A 14,272-nucleotide genomic window follows, 5' to 3' on the forward strand; every position below is an offset into this window, starting at 1 on the left:
GTCATTTTTCCTTCTGGCAACACTAAGAAAATGTTGATTTGAGACCATATGTTCCTCACCAAAATATATTTGTTTTGATGTTCTCTACCTCCTATATTAATGTCCACAAATTGTTTCAGAACACCCTGTATACCAAGAGTCATATGTGTTTCCATGCTTCTTTCCTGTCATACGTCCCGAGGTTCTGCATGTGTCGGTTTTTAAGGTATGATAAGACAGATTAAGATATGGTTGCCAGAGTCTCATATCACAGGAGGAGAAGCGGGACACTCACTCTGTGGTGCAACACAGCACCCATGATGAAGTGCAGAGCATATAACGCTAGCATCTAGCAAAAGTCATGGTACTGACAAAGTAACATTCCCAATATCAATAAATGATCTTGATGAAAATTGGCGGGTGTGTAGATAGGGCAAAATAGTGCAATACATATTTTTTATTTGTGTCCAATTTCACTTTCAAAGGGTGAAACACAAACTAAAAGGTAATTTGGAATTTTAGGTTTAGAGGAAATATCTTAGAAACAATGATCTATAAAAATGTTTTTCATGTAGAATTTGGTATGTAATTTATGTTCTTCAAAACAGTATAATCAACTTTTGTAATAATTTCAAATTCTGCAAAATACCCCATCACCATCAAGTAATTCTGAAAAATGAAAACTTTTGTTACAATATTAATTAATGAAGCTTTCAAGCCACATACATACCTGTTTAATAAAGCTGGTTTCTGAAATACCATTTTTGAAAAGTATGATGTACGCAATATGCTGCAAGTATTTTCAACATACCTAATTAAAATCTCTAAGTATTCATTACTATTCTAATTACTCATTTGTATTTATTTTTGTTTTAAATTATTATTTTACATTTTTTGTTTTGTTTTTTAGTTTACCACTTCACAGCCATGTATTCTGTTAATTGAAAATAATAGGAAACTCATTATTATGATAGAAAATAATTAAAATAATGATACTCTATAAACAAATTACTAAAACATAACTGACACCGTGCACATAAAATATTATAACAAAAGTTTTAATTTTCCAAAATTAATTAATGGTGCTGCGGTATTTTGCAAAATTTCAATTCAGTACAAAAGTTGATTATACAGTTTTCAAGAACATTAATTACAAATCAACTTTTATATGAAAAACATTTTTTATATACCACTGTTTCAAAGATACTCCCCGTAAACCTAAATTGTCAAATTACCTTCTGGGGTGCGCTTTACCCCTTAGAAGTGAAACTGAGCACCTCTCCACACTACCCACATTCCATCAATATCATTTATTGACTCTTGGAAACATTTCCTTGTGAGACAGACACACCAGATAACACACTCCACGTAAAAAATTAAGCCACACAACAATATCTTTGACACATCTACGTTGCCTTATGAAAGGATGTAATCATCTATCTCCTGTAGGCTGATATTGTTCTGTGAGAAACTGAAGTATCCAGTATAGACAGGAACCTTGTTTTATATGTCATACTTTTCAGATACCCCAGAAGCAAGAGAAAAAGAATATTCTTTTGATAGTTCTTCAGTAACAACACCAGTACTGGTAGTTACTACAGGACAAATGCAAAGAAAATTGTTTTAATTAGGTATCAAATATTAAATTTAGATAAAAATAAATTGTCACTTAGAAAAGTTTGGGGTAGATAAACCTCTGAACTCCTTTGAACAGCAGTGGTAGTCTAGGCATTTGCACTAATTTTATATTATGGAAATTTTATGTGGCTAACATCAGAAACATTTCCTCTGCATGTGAACACACTTAACATACCAACCCTAAATCATCAGTGTTGCATACCAAGCTGGAGTCTTCTGGGGATTCCATGTTTTTTTTTTACTTAATTTTGCAACATAGCAGTGTAGAAGGTTACTCATACTAGGTTCTTTCAACTAAAAATATATTTAAACTAAATAAAAATTACTGAAGTGTTGCTCTATCATTAAACCTGATAAATTGGAGAATACATGCAAATGAATTTTGTGCCATGGGAGCAATAAAAATATTTTCATTGGTTGTCCGCTTTTCAGAAATTAGTTCCTTTCAGCAACGAAGAGCTCCAGCAATTAGTAACACACACACACACACACACACACACACACACACACACACACAGTTTGTCAGAACCTACATCTGTCCAAATTCTCGTTCTGCTCAGAGTTATCACTGGCACTGTAATGCTGAACACCACATAATGGTTCAGCAGCATCGGTGAAGGTGCATATCCTATCTACAATTTCATCAAAGAACATGTTGAAAACATTGGACATTGTGGGTACAAGATCACTTGCGTGCATTGGCCTGGGAGATCCTCTGACAGTATTACATTGACAACAGTAAGTCACCAGGGACATTGAACTTCTTCATTTTTGTCTCAAACTCATCTCCTTCATTGGAATCCCCATCACAATTTCTGATGCCAATATCATTTTCATCTAAATTTACTTCAAGGCTATTTTCCGATTCTCATGCAACTTGTTCTGGAACGAAGTCCTCATCAGGTTCGCTCAGAACATCTTCCAGGTCACTGCAATTGCTTTCAGCCAGCACCCAAAAAATGTCATCAGCTCAGATTCGTTTGCAGACTACATGAAAAAGTTATGGTATTTACATTATGAAAAATAACAAAAAATAAATCCATCAAAATACGTAACAAAGTATACCCAAGTTTTTCCCCCCTATATTTTTTAACGGATACATCACAGCTCATCTTAAACAGATGCAGGACACACAAATACATCAAGAATAAATTAGTTCTTAACAGTTGCAGCAGTATCACCAAAAATCACTCTTCCGAGTCCCTAAAGGACCCTGATTGATATGTTAAGGGTTAAAGTGATGAGAAGGACAGTAACATCCTATAATGCCTACATGAAATCATTCATGACCTCTGGAATAGCATTCTATGATACTGCATTTAAAATATTCATTATAGGAAAACATGTAATCAAGATATCTAATGTATACCCTCTCAAAGTCTCATACAAAAAACAAATAAATGAATTACACTCAACATCCCATTAATCCTGTTTGGTACTGGTACTGGTCACATGATAGTTTTGTAACCACTCTACTTTGTAACTCGTGCATTTTTCCAATATCCAATCACTGAATTGAAAGTTACCACCTGCTTTATTTGCAACTGAGCCTATGTAATCAATTCATTTGACATCCCTACAATTTTTTTAGAATCATGAATTTGTATGTCTTAATTGATTCCAGTTGTGACTCACTGATAGCATGTGTGTGTGTTGTTAGGAGCAAAATTTTGCATTTCTGGACATTTAAAGCAAAAAATCCTCAGTACCACAACTGAGTGTTATCATTAATAAGCATTGGTATGGTACTGATAAAATGCTTTACGGGAGGGGGGGGGGGGGCAAGGAACACTGAGTGCCATGATGCACGGCTTTCAGGATGTCATGTAAAAGATGGGAGCGTTTGGTTTTACTTTCACTTGAACAATGTTCTCAGATTCCATGCTACTTGGCAGGGAGGTCATACTGTTTGAGGTAACTAATTAACTCAAGCTTCAAAACATGTTCTGCAATTTACAGCAGATTGATGTCAATGATAACTTGTCACTTCTGTCACTTTGTCACTATAGGCCCCATTTCAGGCCACTCACTGAGCATTATGCCCTCTACATCCAAAAACATTTTGGCCATATTATCCTCAACCAAAAGATACCCCTATCAGCTGTTACATCCCCCTTCCACAGAAATCGCACTATCCCCGACTGTTCTTTTTGGAAATTTTCCAAGCTTTCACAGCTACTGACTAAAGCAAGAATATTTCATGTGGTAGACACTAATTGCAACTATGACTGTGTTGCCATGAAGTATCATATGCGGACCAATTTGCTTAAAACAAGCAACAAGATTCAAGATTCATGGGGAATGGGAGATCCAAAGTGTAATACAATGTGACATGGCTGCCTTACAATACTAATGCTATGAATTATTGGATTCCACTGTCTGGTGGAGCTAGCTGTGGCAAATAAAATAACCATAACTCTAAGTTTTTGAAAGAAACTGGAAGTTGCACTGTATTCTGAGCTTCACACACAGTACCTAACTGCCTGCATCCCTTTCAAATGGTCATCAGTTTCACTTTCTTGATGTAAGCTCATGAAATTGTGGCCCCCTAAATAAACAACACCATTTCTCTCTATTTCTTTTTTTTTAAAAAAAAAAAAAAGAAAAGAAAAGAGAGAGAGAGGCTTATCTGTGTGTCAAACCTCTCATCACAAAATCATCAAGATAAAGAAAATACCTGCATTACTGACAATATTACATGAAATATAAATTTTTCAAAGTAGCAAAAGCTCTTCATTATCTGCTTGTTACCTTTTCTGTGGCATTGTTCCTTTGTAAATAAAGTTGCATTTTACTTCCATCATTTAAGACACGCATACCCAATACTATCCTATTGTGCAACTCTATATAATTATTTTCATGTAATCTGCGGGACATGAAAAGAAATATCCAACAAAAAGTTTATACAGGGTGCTTATAATTAAAGTGAAGCTGTACTCTCTTAGACTTTCCTGGCAATTCATTGTCACCTTGTTGAGATAAGATGTTCTGCCCATGGTCCTCATCTTCCCAACACAATATTTTGATGCCGTAACTCAACATGGTGTAGACTAAAGTCTCTTATCAGTAATCAAAATGTCCTTGGTCCCGGGCTCAAAACGCACCACTACTTAAATTTTGATTCATAATCATGCCAACAGCCTTGTCAATGAGGGTGGAGGAGTGGACAGAGGTTCAGGGTGTTCTCTTAACCTTGGGGTGAGAAACTGCCCCTAAAGGCGGAAGAATCAGCAATGATCAACAGTGCGAGGATGCAGAAGGCAATGGAAACCACTACATTAAAGACACACAACATGTATCCACAGGACATGTGGCCTGTAACTGAAAAAGTGTCATGATGATTTCTCTGATCTCCGGGAGGGAAATGCCGAAGGGGAGGTTACCATGAGAAAAAAATTGAACAACCAATGAAAAGATAATGTTCTATGAGTTGCTGCATGGAATGTCAAAAGCTTGAATGTGGTAGGGAAGCTATAAAATTTGAAAAGGAAAATGCAAAGGCTCAAATGTAGTAGGGGTCACTGAAGTGAAACTGAAAGAAGACAAGGATTTTTGATTAGATGAATATAGGGTAAGCAGCAGAAAATAGCACAACAGGAGTAGGATTCATTATGAATGAGAAGGTAGGACAGAGTGTGTTACTGTAAACAGTTCAGTGAGAGGGTTGTTCTTATCAGAATCGACAGCAAACCAACACCGACAACGATAGTTCAGGTATACATGTCGATGTCGCAAGCTGAAGATGGAGATAAAGTATATGGGGATAATGAAACGGTAATGCAGTACATAAAGGGAGACGAAAATCTAACAGTCATGGGGGACTGGAATGCAGTTGTACGGAAAGGAGTAGCAAGAAAGGTTACAGGAGAATATGGCTTGGGACAACGAAAGAGAGAGGAGATAGACTAACTGAGTTCTGTAATAAATTTCACCTTACTCTGTTCAAGAATGACAAGTGGAGGAGGTATACTTGGAAAAGGCCAAGTGATACGGGAAAATTTCAGTTAGATTACATCATAGACAGTTTCCCAAATCAGATAATGGACTGTAAGAGGTGTACCCAGGAGCAAATATAGAGTCAAATCACAAAGCAGTAGTGACGAAAAGTAGGTTGAAGTTGAAGAGACTAGTCAGAAAAAATCAAAACACAAAAAAGTGGGATACGGACGTACTAAGGAATAACAAGACATGCTTGAAGTTCTCTAAGGATATAGATACAGCAATAAGAAATAGCTCAGTAGGCAGTACAGTTGCAGAAGAATGGACATCTCTAAAAAGGGCAGTCACAGAAGCTGGAACTATAACATAGGTACAAAGAAGCTAACTGTGAAGAAACCATGGGTAACAGAAGAAATACTTCTGTTGATCGATGAAAGAAGGAAGTACAAAAATGTTCAGGTAAATTCAGCAATACAGAAATACAAGTCACTGAGGAATGAAACAAACAGGAAGTGCAGGGAAGTCAAGACAAAATGACATGAAAAACTCTAAGAAATCGAAAAATAAATGGTTGTGGGAAGGACTGATTCAGCATATAGGAAAGTTAAAATAGCTTTCAATGAAATCAAAATCAAGGCTGGTAAGATTAAGAGTGCAACATGAATTACACTGTTAAATGCAGAAGAGAGAGTAGATAGGTGGAAAAAGTACATTGAAGGCCTCTATGAAGGGGAAGATTCGTCTGAAGTGACAGAAGAAGAAATAGGAGTCTACTTAGGGGAGATAGGGGATCCCGTATTACAGTCAGAATTTAAGAGAGCTTTGGAGGAATTAACATCAAATACGGCAGAAAGGATGGATAACATTCCATCAGCATTTTGAAATCACTGGGGAAGTGGCAGCAAAATGACTGTTCACATTAGTGTGTAGAATGTATGAGTCTGGTGACATACCATCCAACTTTCGGAAAAATATCATCCACACAAATCTGAAGACTGCAAGAGCTGACTGCTGCAAGAATTACCGCACAATCAGTTTGACAACTCATGCATCCAAATTGCTGACAAGAATAATATACAGAAGAATGAAAGAGAAAATTGAGGATATGTTAGATAACCATCAGTTTGGCTAGAGGAAAGGTAAAGGCACCACACACGCAATTCTGACATTGTGGTTGATAATGGAAGCAAGACTACACAAAAATCAACACACGTTCGTAGGATTTGTCGACATGGAAAATGCGTTCGACAATGTAAAATGGTGCAAGATGTTCAAAATTCTGAGAAAACAGGGGTATGCCACAGGAAGAGGGAGGTAATATACGTACAATGTGTACAAGAGCCAAATGCAGATAATGAGAGAGGATGACCAAGAACAAAGTGCTTGGATTAAAAACGGCGCTAACAGGGTTGTAGTCTTTCACCTCTACTGTTCAATCTGTATATACAAGATGCAATGATGGAAATAAAAGAAAGGTTCAAAAGTGGAATTAAAATTCAAGGTGAAAGGATATCAATGATACGATCTGCTGATGACATTGCTAACCTCACAAAGTGAACAAGAATTACATGAGCAGCTGAATGAAATGAACAATCTAACAAGAACAGAATGTGGACTGAGAGTAATTTGAAGGAAGATGAAAGCAATGAGAAGTAGCAGAAATGAGAACAGTGAGAAACATCAGAATTAATGGTCATGAAGTAGATGAAGTTACGGAATTCTAAGACCCATGTAGCAAAATAACGAATGATGAAGAAGCAAAGAGGACATCAAAAGCAGACTAGCACTGGCAAAAAGGGCATTCCTGGCCAAGAGAAGTCTACTAGTATCAAACATAGGCCTCAATTTGAGGAAGAAATTTCTGAGAATGTACATTTGAAGTACAGCATTGCATGGTAGTGAAATATGGACTGCAGGAAAACAAGAACAGAAGAGAATCGAAGCATCTGAGATGTGGTGGTACAGACGAATGCTGAAAATTAGGTGGACTGATAAGGTAAGGAATGAGGAGGTTCTACACAGAATCGGAGAGGAGAACAATATGTGGGAAACACTAGCAAGGAGAATGGATAGGGTGACAGAACATATGTTAAGACATCTGGGAGTGACTTCCATGGTACTAGAGTGAGCTGTAGAGGGCAAGAACTGTAGAGGAAGACAGAGACTGGAATACATCCAGCAAATAATTGAGGACATAGGTTGCAAGTGCTGCTCTTAAATTGAAAAAAATACGAATAAAAAAAAATAAAACCTCAACGTCTTCCATCAGGTGTTCCCAGAGACAGACTGCCTTGCTGACTGGGTCCCGTATTTATGCTTGGGTGGTGCCACGAGTTCCATCTGCCGGCTACTCTGGAACAGATGTTCCTGCTTCAACCTGTGCCAGCGAGGTACACTTCCACACCACTGCAGGTATTCCTCACTCTGTCCATGCCTGCTGTAACAGTCTCCCACGGCGGTGGCCATGTCATGGTGCTCTGTAATCAGTTCGCGCCCTCGAGGCACATTCTCTGCTGTCTTGCACCACTGTAGTTGTTCCCTGTGATGTCAGCATCCCCTGTGGCTTTAGCTCGCGGCAGTATCCATCTATTGGTGTTCTGTATTTGGTCCATGCCCACAAGCTGCACTTCTGGGCTGCTCCAGGTTTTCTGTGTTCTGTATTCGGTCCATGACCACGACGCACGCTGCTCTAGGTGTCCCCTATTTGCTCCACACCCACTGCAACTGTCTCCCATAGTGGCAGCCACACCTGGCATACTGTATTTGGTCCACAGTTGAGAGGTATGCTCCCTGCAGACACGCGACTCTGGAGGCATTCATTATGCTGTCTGTGCTCGTTGCGGCTGTCTCTTGTGGTGGTATTAGTCTCCTGATGTTTCATACTCGATCTGTGCGTGCAAGGCGGACTCCCTGCAATTTTGTGCTGCCGCTGGAGTCCCTGCAACAGCCTTTTATGGCGGAGAATGTTACCCAGTGTTCCAGATTAGGTCTGCTCCCATGAGGCATGGTCTCCGAGATCTCGTGTTTCATATCCCGCCCACGCCAATTGTGTCTATTATTTGTAGCAGTAGTTACCATCTAGTGCTCCATATGTGATCTGAACCTGCCATTCATGCCTGCCATTGTCCAAGGGTCATTACTGGAAATGGGAACTTTTTTCTGGTGTTCCCATATCAGTTCAAACCCCAGATTCCACGCTCTGCTGAGCTGGCATCTAGCTTCCTGATTGATTAGGTTTACTGCTATCTAGATTTAAACTGATTCAGTAGTGACACTGTCCCAGAATCTAGGGGTTTGGGCCAGGTCCTGGTATAACCATCATCTATGGTGTGTTAGTGCTCCAGGCAGTGTTCTGCTATTGCTGATTTTGTGGCCTGACCTAGCCTAGTATGTCTTTGGCATTTCTTAAATCTTATGTCCACTGTTGTTGACATTTGACCAATCATAAGACACACTGTTTTCACAAGGTATTTAATAAACACCTGGTGTTCTTATCCCCAGATCATCCTCGACCATTCCAAGAAGAGCACTGATTTTGTTGGGTGAATAGAACACACTTTTGATTTTGTGTTTCCTCAGGATTCTTCTGGTCTTTGAACAGATAGGCCCTGCATATGGTAGAAAAGCTACCTTCCTGGTCTCTTCTTCTTGTTGCCCTTCTGGTGTATCAAGTTGTGTGGTGGTATGCACGCTTTGCAAATGTCCCTGGTTGAATATCAGTTGTCAGCGAAAACTCACTGAAAGTTTTCTATTTCCGTTGCCAAGCTGTCAGTGTTGGAAACTGTCTTGGCTTGGTGTACAAGTGTTCTAAGAACCCTGCTCTTCTGTGCTGGGTGATTTAAGTCAGTGTGTGTTGGCTTTTGATACACACTGTGGCCCTAGGTGCCATCTGCCATCCTGTTCACCAGGACATCCACCAACGGAACCTTACCACCTTGCTCTAGTTCCACGGTAAACCTTATTTTTGGATGTTTTGAGTTCAGATGGTCCAAACACTTATCCTGTGTTTCCTAGCTGTAAGGCCAGATAAGGAACATGTCATCTACAGATCTGAAGAAACACATTGGCAGGTACGTGGAAGTGGTAAGGGCCTCATCCTTGAAGTTCTCCATAAACGTACTGGCCACTACCAGAGAGAAGGGTGTACCAATCACCACAGCTTCTGTCCCTTCATACAGCTGGCCTTTACATACAAAGGAAGAGGGTGTTAAAATTTGCTTAAAGAGATCTAGCAAAGCTCCAATAAATCTCTTGTTGATCAAATCGAGTGTACCCTGGAGTGATACTGTGGTGAACAGGGACACCATGTCAAAACTGACCATGATGTCTGCATCCGAGATACATAAGTTTCTGAGACATTCCACAAAATCTGATGAGTTGCAGATGTGACTAATGTACTTAAGGTAAGTAGCTGTCAGGTAGGTGGCTGCACCAATATTATTCATGATGGGACATAGTTGTACATCACCTTTGTGGATTTTTGGTAACCCACATAGTCTGGGTGGTACTGGTGTCTTGGATGTCAGTTGCTTCTCAACCTTCTCAGGCAGACCTGCTTCCTTAAAGAGAGTGTTAGTTTTTCTGTTCACACTATCAGTGGAATCATATTCTAATGGATGATAAGCAGGGTCCTCTAGAAACTGACAAATCTTCAGGTAGTAGATGGTCTTCCGCATTATGGCCAAAGAGTGCCCTTTGTCTGTGGCAACAACATTATGCAGCCCAAAAACTGGTGAAACTTGAAAGCATGAAAAACAGACTGCAGCAACATGTGACATCCGCTAAGTGGTAAATTTGAGGGATCAGACATTGGATGAAGTCACACTGAGGGTACTCAGAAGGTACCTTAACTTTGCAGTAACTCACAGAACCCTATTGGTAGCCGGCTTCATCAGCTCCGTGAAGCAAGTAGGCAACGCACTACCTTCGAGTCTGGCAGAGAGATTGAGAGACAGACATGCAGGGTACTAACTGGAGCCAGGCCTCCCAAATGAACATATCAAGAGATAAGAGGATAGCTCTCAAGAGGTTGGGGGACGACAACGTCAGAGTGGTGTTACCCGCAGACAAAGGGAACTCTTTGGTCATAATGCAGAAGACCAAATACTACCTGAAGATTCAACTTCTGTTGGACCCTGCTGATCATCCACAAGAATATGACTCCACTAATAGGGTGAAAATGAAAACGATGACGATGACACTCTTTATAGAAACAGGCTTGCCTGAGAAGGTTGTGAAGCAACTGACACCCAAGGTACTAATACCCCCCAGACTATATGGGTTACCCAAAATTCACAAAGATGTACAGCTACGTCCCATCATGAATAATATTGGTGCAGCCACCTACCCGACAGCTACATACCTGAAGAAGATGTTAGCAACATATGTGGGGAAAGTGCAATCAATCACACCTGCAGCTCATCATTAAACTTTGTGGAACATCTCAGAAACTTACGTATCACGGATGCAGGCGTCATGGGCAGTTTTGCTGTGGTGTCCCTGTTCACAAGGTCACTCCAGGGTACACTCGATCTGATCGGTGAGAGATTTGCTGCTTTGCTAGATCTCTTGAAGCAGATTTTAACACCCTCTTACTTCGTATGTGAAGGCCAACTGTATGAGCAGAATTAAGTTGTTGTGATGGGTAGCCCCTTGTCTCAGGTAGTGGCCAGCCTGTTTATGGAGAAGTTCAAAGATGAGGCCCTTACAGTTTCCACCAACCTGCCAATGTGTTTCTTCAGATATGTAGATGGCATATTCCTCATTTGGCTTTACAGCCAGGAAACAAAGGACAAGTTCTTGGACCACATGAACTCTCAACATCCCAACAAAGTTCACCATGGAGCTAGAGAATGATGGTCAGTTTCTGTTGCTGGATGTCCTGGTGAAGATGAAGGCAGATGGAATCTTGGGCCACAGTGTGTATTAAAAGCCAAAACACACACACACACACACACACACCACCACCACCACCACCACCACCACCACCAGCTACCATCATCCAGCACACAACATCAGGGTCCTTAGAACACTTGTACACCAAGCCAAGATGGTTTCCAACTCTGATAGCTTGATAACAGAATTAGAACATCTTCAGCGAGTTTTCGCTGACAATGGATATTCAACTAGGGCCATCCACAAAGCATTACATTTCACCACACAACTTGATACACCAGAAGAGGAACAAGAAGATATCACAAAGGTAGCTTTAGTACCTTATGCAGGACCTAGCTCTTCCAAGATAGATAGATCCTGAGGAAACCCAAAAGTGTCTTCTATCTGCCCAACACAATCGTGGCTCTTCATGTAACAGTCAAGGATGATCTGAAGTTCAGAAAACCTGGTATTTAACAGATGCCTTGTGAATACGGTACGTCTTATGCCGGTCATACGAGGGCTATCCATAAAGTACATTACGTTTTGGAATTACAAATAAATAAAGTATTGGAAATTTTTTTTATTATATACAGATGAAAGCCACACTTAAATACTACTTTTCTACATAGTTGCCATTTAAATTAAGGCACTTATCGTAGCGATGGACGAGCTTGGAAATTCCTTCGTCGTAAAATTCGGCCGCCTGCGCCTTCAACCACGTGGTTACCTCTTCTTGAAGCTGTGCGTCGTCATCAAAACGCTGCATAGCCAACCACTTCTTCATTGCTGGGAATAAGTGGAAGTTGCTCGGTGCCAGATCGGGACTGTACGGCGGATGAGGAAACAACTACCACTTAAAAGATTCGAGAACTTCACAAGTGGCATTTTCCGTGTGGGCCTGGGCGTTGTCGTGAATCAGCAAGATCTTTGAGCCCAACTTTCCCCTGCGCTTGTTTTGTATTGCTCTTCTGAGGTTGTGCAGAGTTTGGCAATACCTTTGAGAGTTTATTGTCGTGCCTCTTTCCAGAAAATCCACAAAAATCACACCTTTTCTGTCCCAAAAAGTCAGTCGCCATCACCTTCCTTGCCGACATTGTCTGCATGCATTTCTTGGGTTTTTTGGGGGGCATTTGTGTGCCCCCACTGCATTGACTGCAATTTTGTCTCTCAGTTCACATGCTTCACCCATGTTTCGTCACCAGTAACGATGCGATCGAATAATGAGTCACCATCTTTCTCATAAGCGTCCAAAAACGTTAACGCTGCAGCCATTCGCTGATTTTTGTGAATCTCTGTCAAGATTTTTGGTATCCATCTTGCACAAAACTTGTGGTAACCAAGCTTTTCGGTAATGATTTTGTGCAACAAACTTCGTGAAATTTGTGAAAAACTCATAGTGTGTTCCGTTATTTTGAAATTACGGTTTTCACGGACCACAGCATCGACTTTTTCGACAAGTTCGGCAGTCACTATGCTGGGTCTGCCACTTCGCTCTTCGTCGTGAATGTTAGTTCGGCCATTTTTAAATTTTATGACCCATTGACGCACTCCACCTTCAGTGATTATGTTGTCCCCACACACTTCACAAAGCTGCCGATAGATTTCTATCGGTGTACAGTTTTTTGAAGTCAGAAACTTTATTACAGCACGCACTTCACACTTCGTGGCATTTTCAATTAACGCTGACATTTCAAACTGTCACAGTAACTCAACGGAGTACAGCACAAACCTCTCACTAGCACAGCAGGATGCCGACTGAGCGGTGGAATGCCATGACACCAAGATGGCCGCGCTAGCCCCGGCCCTAACGGACACAAACGAAAACGTAATGTACTTTGTGGATAGCCCTCGTACATCAATAACAGTGGACATAAGATGTAAGGAACATCGGAGACATCGTAGGCTAGGACAGGCCACAAAATCAGCAACAGCAGAACACTGCCTGGAACACTAATACACCATGAATTATGATAATACCAGGATCCTAACCCAAGCCCCCGGTGTCATCAATGAACCAATTGTAATCAAGATGGCAGTACACCTAATCAATCGGGAAGCATGATACAAACTCAGCATGGCATGAAATCCAACATTGTAACTGCTACAGAAACACGAGAAAAAAGTTTCCATTTCCAGTAATGAATCTCTGACGACTGCAGGTGTATGAGACAGGTCCAGACCACATACGGAGCACTTGGTTGTGGCCATTGCTGCAGGAGATGGTCACAACTCGCGCAGAAGAGATATAGAATATCATCAACAACCTGAGACCTCAGGGAGCACACCTCATACGAGCAGACCTAATACAGAAAACCGGACGGCAGTCTCCGCCACAAGAGGCTCCTGTAGCCGACACACACGTTACACAGAACTGTGGCAGCAGCGCGAAATTACAAGGAGCAAGCCCCATGGGAGCAGACCGAATACAGAACACCATGGCAGGGCCACCATGCAGGAGACTGCCATAGTGGAAACAGAGGGAATGAAAAACACCTGAAGCAGTGTGGAAGCATGCTTCGTGTGCAGGGACCAAAGAGAACACCTGATCCAGAGAGGACGCCAGATGGAACTCCAGGCACCACCCACATATAAACATTGGACCCATTTAACCAGGCAGTTAGTCTCAGGGAATACCTGATGAAGATGTCAAGTTAATGCCATCAAAATATTGTTCTGTGAAGACACGTACCATTGGCACACCACCCAACCTCAATGAGATGCTGAAATATGTAAGTTGGCCAAGGAAGGAGCTGTACTTAATCCTGCAGATCAGATTGCTCTAAATATGCAATAGTCAAAACTGTATGCTGTGATGTCATTTCATGTTGTAACACATGGC

At 40.8% G+C, this 14,272-nt stretch overlaps 1 protein-coding gene across 5 annotated transcripts in view; it reads right to left on the reverse strand.

Moving 5' to 3' along the window:
• Positions 1-14,272, reverse strand: part of LOC126249005 (mucin-5AC-like) — a 206,507-nt gene that overhangs the window by 90,031 nt on the left and 102,204 nt on the right. The window lies entirely within an intron of this gene.

This window comes from Schistocerca nitens, chromosome 3 (assembly GCF_023898315.1).
Source record: "Schistocerca nitens isolate TAMUIC-IGC-003100 chromosome 3, iqSchNite1.1, whole genome shotgun sequence".
In the NCBI taxonomy this organism is placed as follows: Eukaryota; Metazoa; Arthropoda; class Insecta; order Orthoptera; family Acrididae; genus Schistocerca; species Schistocerca nitens.